Source organism: Hibiscus syriacus, unplaced genomic scaffold (genome assembly GCF_006381635.1).
Source record: "Hibiscus syriacus cultivar Baekdansim isolate YM2019G1 unplaced genomic scaffold, ASM638163v2 tig00002840_pilon, whole genome shotgun sequence".
NCBI classification, from domain to species: Eukaryota; Viridiplantae; Streptophyta; class Magnoliopsida; order Malvales; family Malvaceae; genus Hibiscus; species Hibiscus syriacus.
In genome coordinates, this window is record NW_024061947.1 from 467,822 (window position 1) to 476,205 (window position 8,384).

Genomic DNA, 8,384 nt, shown 5'->3' on the forward strand with positions numbered 1-8,384 from the left:
AAGTTGAGCCTTAACTTGAATATCCTTCGTCGTGAAGTTGAAATCCAAGCTTGTATTGCTTCGAGTCCAATATCATTCGCCGTGAAGTTGAAATTGGCTTTGAATGAAATTGGGAAGCCCCTTCATCGTGAAGTTGAGCTTTGAATTGGATATCCTTCGTCGTGAAGTTGAAATCCAATCAAGAGAAAGTTGGTGAAGTTAAAATACAATCTCGAGTAAATTGTGTCGCTTCAAGTTCAATATCTTTCGCTGTGAAGTTGAAATTGACTTTGAACGAGACTCGGAAAGTCGTTTAGTCGTCAAACAGTCGCCCCTTCACTGTGAAGTCGAGTAACCACCATCAACTTTTGAATGTTCTTTCGAATCGAGTATCTTTCTTCTTGAAGTTGAAACTTGACTCAAAAAGTTACAAAAAATTATGCATGCTAAAAATGATCAATGTGATGCTCTTAAGTATATCTAAGATGCATGCAACATGAATTAATCTTGGACGGAGTCTTGTGCTTTGTCTGTCGATCTTGATCTTTGGAATCGATCATGCCCTATTTTCTTTTCAGGATGTTGACGATGTCACAAGTTCTATCTGGTATCTCGAACTGATTGTTTTCAAGAGCATTGTTTGTTCTTTCTTTAATGTAGGCAAAATGAGCCTCAACAGCTTCCAAGACTTTTCACATTTGAGACAGTCCTGTTTGAAAATGTTTTTTTCCTCCTTTCTCTTATTTTAGAAGGGAAGAAAAAAGATATAAAAATGTAAGAATTTTGTAAAACGTTGCCGCTTAATCCATGCTTACAATCGAATCGAATCAAATTATAAACATGAATTCAAAAAATATCAAAGAAATCAATAGTTCTTTTAATGCTTCCAGAGTTATAGCTCTTTGACAAATGTTCAAATGGGTGAGTTGGCTTTAGGTAAACCTCATATTTTCTAAGGTTTCAGCAAAAAAAATGTCATTTTTCGGTTATTGCAACATGCTTTTTCTTTGGTTTGGCATTTTAATTGGATGCGGACAAAATGACACAACTAGCATTATCAATTACTAGACATTCTATTTCGGTTCTCTGAAATCTTCCATTTGTTCAAGTTTTTGTAAGCTCCTCTAACAAAGGTAGTGTATAAATATCGATCTAAAAATGAAATTCTTGAGTGCTCGTGTGAAGTTGACTATAACAGGTGTTCCTTAATTCCCTTAGTCCATTTTTACCGAAACACCTTATTTAGATTTAATTTTCCATTGTTTGACTAACTGAATCCATAAAGCCGGGGCGTTTAACCAATTGCTCTAGAGGGACAACTCAATATCATTGTATAGATATTATAATCACCTTTATCAGGCTAGTTGAATATTATCCATAAAACTGGGGCATTTAACCAATTGCTCTAGAGGGACAACTCAAGCTTTATTGTATATTATAATCGCCTTTATCAGGCTAGCTGATTCTTATCCATAAAGCCGGGGCGTTTAACCAATTTCTCTAGAGGGACAACTCAAGCTTTATTGTATATATATATAATTATAATTTGGGTATACGGATTCAACTTCTTAAGTTTGTCAAGAAGAACCTGTTATATTCTAGGTGCTTTTGAAAGTCAAAGAATTTTAAGTTGTAAATTTGATTCAATGCTCCACATAAATTTATTGAAACATCCAAAGAAAGTTCAAAAACAAGCTCCAAATATGAGAAAATTTAAAAAACAAATTCAAACAAGATGCCTCAAAATTGAATAAGGCCTCATCAGGATGCCCCACTTGCCCAAGGAGCATTCACTTTATTCAAGCCAAACAATCGTGAAATAATCTGGTCAACCAATAAGTCATGGTTCCTAGTGATGGAATCCAAGGTACTTTGTTGATTTCGATTTATTTTCTTCCAGTTTCTTCTGTAATCTTAGCATGTTCTCTTCAAGTTGAGCAATCTTGGCTTACATTTTTCTTTGCGCGAGTGTTGTGAGGATGGCATGTGTCCGAAGCTTGTGGTGGTATGTCCAGTGTTTGTACCTCTTTGTTTATGAAAATCTTTTGTTAGTTCGTGTGTAAGCAATGAAAAAAGAAAAATTATGCGAAATATGCAAGAATGCATGATGCATGCAATGTTTGAGGCATTTATCCAAAAATGTGTCTGTTATTATAAATAATCATCATTGGGAATAAAAGTGTTACGTCTTAGGAGACAAAAAACATTTTAAAGGTATAGACCCCGAACAACTTTGGACTGATTGATTCACCTTCAGCCTTTTTCTGTTGCTGGTTGAATGCCCTATCGAACTGTTCCGGCTTCTCTGGCTAAACTGTGCAAGTGAGGAGTTGCTTACTCCAAAAAGTCTCGAATGACTGTATCTTTGGCTTTCACTCTCTACTGAGCCCATTCCAAACGAAAGTGCCACTGGAGCCCTCAATTGATAGGAACTATTCAAAGTTTAGCTGCTTGTTTCTTGAATTTGTCAATAATGACCTGTTGTATGTGAAGGGACTCTCCAAGTCAATTTTTCTCGTCTTGCCTCTGCAACCTTTATCAGCTCGAAAAGTCAACTTTTGGTGTGCACAGTGTAAATCCCGGTCCATCATGAGTATTCTTCGACCATAGCTGGACTTCTGAGTTTTTCATCTATCGTATTATAACCCCTTTGTCCATTAATGCATATTATTTACGTTTAACAGACACATTTTTTATGGATAAACACCTCTTTTGAATGATGTAAATGATAAAAAAATGCAAGAGAACAAAAATGAAAAGAGTTAGTAAAGTAGATAAAAACAATAAAAAATAAAAAATCCTACCCCACATGATATCTACCCCCACATGCTTATTATTCCTTCTCAAACATGATCTCTATCCCACAAGTTGATTTTGAACAAGTCCTAACCGTATAAATTTCTAGTTCACATGCTTTAAACATGAAATAAAGCATGAAATAATATCAAAACAGCCTAGGGTTTGCAATTAGGTTTTGGGGTGGGCTCTAACTCCTTGTAGTCTCTTGGGTTAGGTTCTAAAAACGGTACTCGAGTTCTCCTTGCTGGTGCTCTCTTGAGCTTGCCAGACCCTCGGTCCTAAGCTCATTACAAGCTTATGTGGACTAAGTTAAACTCGAGATGATACATTCCCTTATGCCTATACGGAGAATAAATTCACACGAAGACATAAGGTATATGAATCTCGAAGGTTACTTGCTAGGCCCATACGGAGAACAAATTCTCACGAAGGCGTCACTTTCACCCCACTTAAGTAGCTTTCAAAACTCGGGTATAGAGCTTGAGACGAAAATTTTGAAAATCTGAAATCATTGAAAAAAACGTCAGTACAACTATTTATTTGAAAAATAATCAAATATAAATAATTAGAATCGAATAAATAAATTTAAATTTACTATTTTCGTATTAAAAGATAACCTAAAATTAATTATGGCCTGACTCACTTACATGTCCCCAGCGGAGTCGCCAAGCTGTCGGAACCGTCTTTCGGTTGGACCCGGAATTGGGCTTCGACTTGAAATAATGGGTTAGAGTCGTCACCGACCACTTTAAAAACATTTAGGTTGATCAGACACCATCTTACCTGATATGCGTTTTACCAGAAATGTATCAGGTTTGGGAGTCGGTTACGGTCAAGGAAGGATTAACACCCCTGAATCGCCATTTCGGTACCAATTAATTTGTCGGTGTCTTTAATTGCTAAAATTAAAATTTAATTTGAAATTTAAATCATTCGATTCAAATTACTTACCTTAGATTGTTTGGAATTCTTCTAAAAAAGATCGAAAATGTTAGACAAAAAACATAAGAATAAAAAAAATGATAATAACAATAAATCAAAGAAAAAAAACAATAAATCAATAAAATCAATAAAAAATAAAAATAAAAGTAAAAACAAAATAAATAAAACAAAATAATAAATAACCTAGAAAAATAATATCAGAAAATATAATAAAAGAAATATATAAAAAGAGTAAAATAAAATAAAGGGACAAAAAGAAAATAATAATGAACATAACATGCATATATACAAAATAAATAAATAAAAATAAGAACAAAATAGAGAAATTGAAATATGAACGGATCAAATTGAAATAAAAATAAACTTGGATGATTGAGGTATGAAATATCCCTTTTGAATCATAAAAACACGTGCAACATTAAAAAACCAAAGTTTTGATTTTTTAAAACCATGTCTCGTCTATCTCAAATTCAAAAGAGGGAGAGGCTCTGGAATTGCAGTGGTCGAGTGCCGTCTGCCGCTGGGCTCTGATCTTCGTTCAATTCTATGTTTCACGGGATGTTTTGTCTCAACGTTGGAAATACGAATTCAACCTCCATTTTACACGAAATGGTCGATAAATGTTTTGGCTTTCCCTCCCTCGATTTTTTCAAATCGTTGCCATTTCCTCTTATTTTGGTTCCACGTTTTTCTCTCTGTGCTTTCCTCTTGATGCTTGAGTCTATTTATAGTCTAATGAAACATATTTTTAGCTCAGATTTAGAGTCCTACTTGGACTCAAAATGCTTCGGTTTTAGTGTTTCAATAGGACTCAAATACGTTAGTTTGTTTTTTGAATCTCACTAAATCGAGGTTGTTGTGTGTGAGGCCTGCAAAATAAAATAATAAAATAATAATAATAAAAAATATATATAATATAATAAAATATTTTTGTAGATCTGGATAAAAACGGATATATATATATATATATATATATATATATATATATATATATAAAAGTCAACTTTTGTTTTTTTTAAAGAAAAGGTATAACAAGCACATGAAACTTTAAATTATTATTTGCAATGTTATAATTTACTTATCCAACTCAACTCATGCTTCACACTTATACAATTTGTATGAAGATAAATGTGTAAAAATAAGAAGAGAGGTGGAAAAAGAGTTTTACGTAGTTTTCATAAATAGTGGTTTCTTGTGCTGTAAGCTTGGGGATTTATTTTCTGGAAGGAATTGAAATTATCAAATAGTTATTTTATGGATTAGAGAGCGCTTTTTTTGAATTAGGCTTTTCTAAACACATGATATATATGCTTACATCACCTTATGTGCTTTCATTTGTCGAATAATCTCTATGCCTCACAGCTTAGCTTCCCTCATTTTTTATTTCCTTTTTTTTTTTATAAAAACATTATTATTATAAAAACAAGTGTACCATTTTCCAACATTAAAATAAGTTCTCAGTATTCAACTTGCCACTATTAAAATAAACCCAAATTAAGATAATAATTATGTTTAGTAACGATTTGTTTCATATTTTTATTTGTTATAACTAAATGATATTTTGTTAAAATTTTAATTATTATTTTTAATAAAGATATTAATATTAAATATTTAATTAAATCACACATGTTAATCATTTTTTCTCTTATGAATTATTTTTAAAATTAAACTGTATAACTAAATAATCGGGTCAACTTATAGAACTGTCCAATATTTGATTTTTAACCTGGACGAAATCCTTTTCAATAGTAAAAATAATTATTATTTAATTGATTTTGAAATTTAGTACTGCAATCTCAGAAAAAAAATGTTTTAATTTTAAGATTTAGAGGTTAGGGTTTTAGGATTTGGTTATGTTTTGATGGATCGGATTACAAGGAGACACGTGTACCGCGTAAGAGCAAGTTGTCTGACTCAAAAAGTCAGAAGTCCCGTCATGTTGTACCTTCCCACACGGCGTCGTTCATGAAGAATGTCTATATATATCCCTTTCCTCACGATTTATTGAAACCCAAATACTCCCCAAACAAGACGCAATCAAACAAAAATTCAATTTTCCTTCTTTTAATATCTGCCACCAAACAGAAAAAGATTCAAAGCACTTACCTCTATCATCATCTCAGAAAATGCCGACCAAAGGAATGAGAAGCATTTGCTTTAGCCCCAGGACGCCGTCCTTTTCCATCTCTCGCCAATCAACCTCACATTATTCGTCCAGTACTCCTCGCCGGAGATTCTCAGATTCCATGATCGACCAAACCATCGACGCCGCCGCTTCAATCATCATGAAATGGGACACTGAAACCTCGGCTTACGCTAAAGTGACCTCTCTTTTCTACGAAAGCAAAAGAGAAGCCCTGCAGTTCATAAGATCTGTCAATGACCTACAGAAAACCATGCATTTGTTGATTTCCGTTCAAGAATCCAGTTCAGAAAAGCTCATCCGAGCCCAAAATTTGATGCAAATAGCAATGAAGAGGCTTCAGAAAGAGTTCTACCAGATTTTGTCGATGAATCGGGCTCATTTGGATCCAGAATCGGTTTCGATCCGATCGTCGTTGACATCTGCAAGATCCAGCATATCGGATTTCGATGATGACAGTTCCCCGGACGATGAGATCCGCAAGGGAGAAGATTCCATCACTGAAATAGAAAAAGTTTCTTCCATGGCTATTTCGGATCTGAAATTGATAGCCAATTTGCATGATCGCTTCGGGTTACGCCAAAGAATGCATTCACATTTATAAAATTATTCGAAACTCGATCATCGATGAAGGTATCTATAAGCTTGGAATCGAAAAGATGAGCTCATCTCAGGCTAATAAAATGGATTGGGATGTACTGGATTTGAAAATCAAGAACTGGTTAGAAGCAGAGAAGATTTCGATGAGAACGCCTTTCACCGGAGAAAAAATCCTCTGCAATCAGGTCTTTGCTACGTCCGATTCCATTAAAGAATCTTGTTTTACGGATATCTCAAAAGAAGCAGCCACGCTCCTGTTTGGATTTCCCGAGCTCGTCGCAAAGACCAAAAAGTCTCCGCCGGAGAAAGTATTCCTAGTTCTCAACATGTACTCCTCCATTTCAGAAGATTGGCAAGAGATCGAAACGATCTTCTCTTTCGAATTGACTTCAGCCGTCCGAGTACAAGCTCTCAACTCGCTGGTTCGACTCAGCGAGTCTGTTCGTTTTTGTTGATGGACTTCGAGTCAGCAATCCAAAAGGATTCATCCAAAATGATGATTCCCGGCGGCGGGTTGCATCCTCTTACAACCACCTCCATGAATTACCTCAGTCTCCTCGCCGATTACAGTAACGTTCTTGCTGACATAATCGCAGACTGGCCACCGCCGGTAAAATCATCATTACCGGCACCATTCTTATACAGTCCAGAGTCCGACGATTCTTCGGCCCCGGCGATTTCAGTCCGTATTGCCTGGCTCATACTCGTCCTACTCTACAAGCTCGACGGAAAAGCAAAGCATTACAAAGACATCTCATTAGCATACCTATTCTTAGCCAACAATCTTCAACACGTGATCTCCAGAGTCCGTACATCCAATCTCCGGTACATACTCGGCGAGGAATGGATCACAAAACACGAAGCCAAGGTGAAACAATTTGCAGAAAATTACGAGCAGTTAGCTTGGGGCGAAGTGTCCGTTTCATTGCCGGAAAATCCAACGGCCCCGATCACTCCTGGAAAAGCTAAAGACCATTTCAGGAAATTCAATTCAAGCTTTGAAGTAGCGTACTGGAAGCAGAGTTCTTGCGTCATTCCCGATTCGAAATTGCGAGATGAGATTAAGGTTTCAATCGGGAGAAAACTCGTTGCATTATATCGGGATTTTTACAATACGCATAGATCAACGGTCGGAGATGAAAGCATGGCGAGATTATTTGTTAGATTTTCACCTGAAGACATCGGGAATTACAAATCGGATCTGTTTTTCGGGACAGCGAGTTCTGGAAGTTCGTCGACGTCGTGTTCGGTATCGTCTCATCATCTCCGGAAAATACGGTCGCCGTTACGAGTGTAAAGCTTTTTTTATTTATTATTTAAATAAAGGATAAAATAATTGAGGCCCATTTTTTGGAAATCCCTGAAACCGGCCATCATTCTCAGGTGGTTAAATAACGACCTTTTTAAGTTTAAAAGGCTTTCTCATAATCTCGTGTGTGATATTTCAAATCTGTTCAGTCTGTTAATCACGGTATGTATGTACTTGAGATTCATCTCTTTCTACTCACTGCTGATTTTACGTGAACTACATAATATTCAAATACCAGATACATATATTACGAGGTACATATAAGAGACGTAGTTAGAACGATAATACGAGGTCAATAAGAACATAAACCTATTAAAATTTAGGAAAAACTAAGTATTTAGTCACCCAATTATTAATTTAGTTACGATTTGGTCACTTATCTATTTTTTAAATCATCGCTAAAGTTACATTTTGATTTTGTTTTGGTCACCAACCGTTAAAAAAATTAAAGTTGATGGTGTACATATCATCATAAGATAATACAATGTTATCATTGAAAGAATTAAAAAAAAACTCTAACACATCGGTAATTTTGTTACTTTTTTAATGGTGGGTAACCAAAACATAACATAGGTGATTTTTGAAAAAAAATAATTGGGTGACTAAAAGAGA

The 8,384-nt window shown here is 35.1% G+C and overlaps 1 pseudogene; it reads left to right on the forward strand.

The window, feature by feature from the left end:
• The first annotated feature begins 5,747 nt into the window (after positions 1–5,747).
• On the forward strand, positions 5,748–7,800 carry LOC120154624 (annotated as a pseudogene).
• Positions 7,801–8,384: the final 584 nt, after the last annotated feature.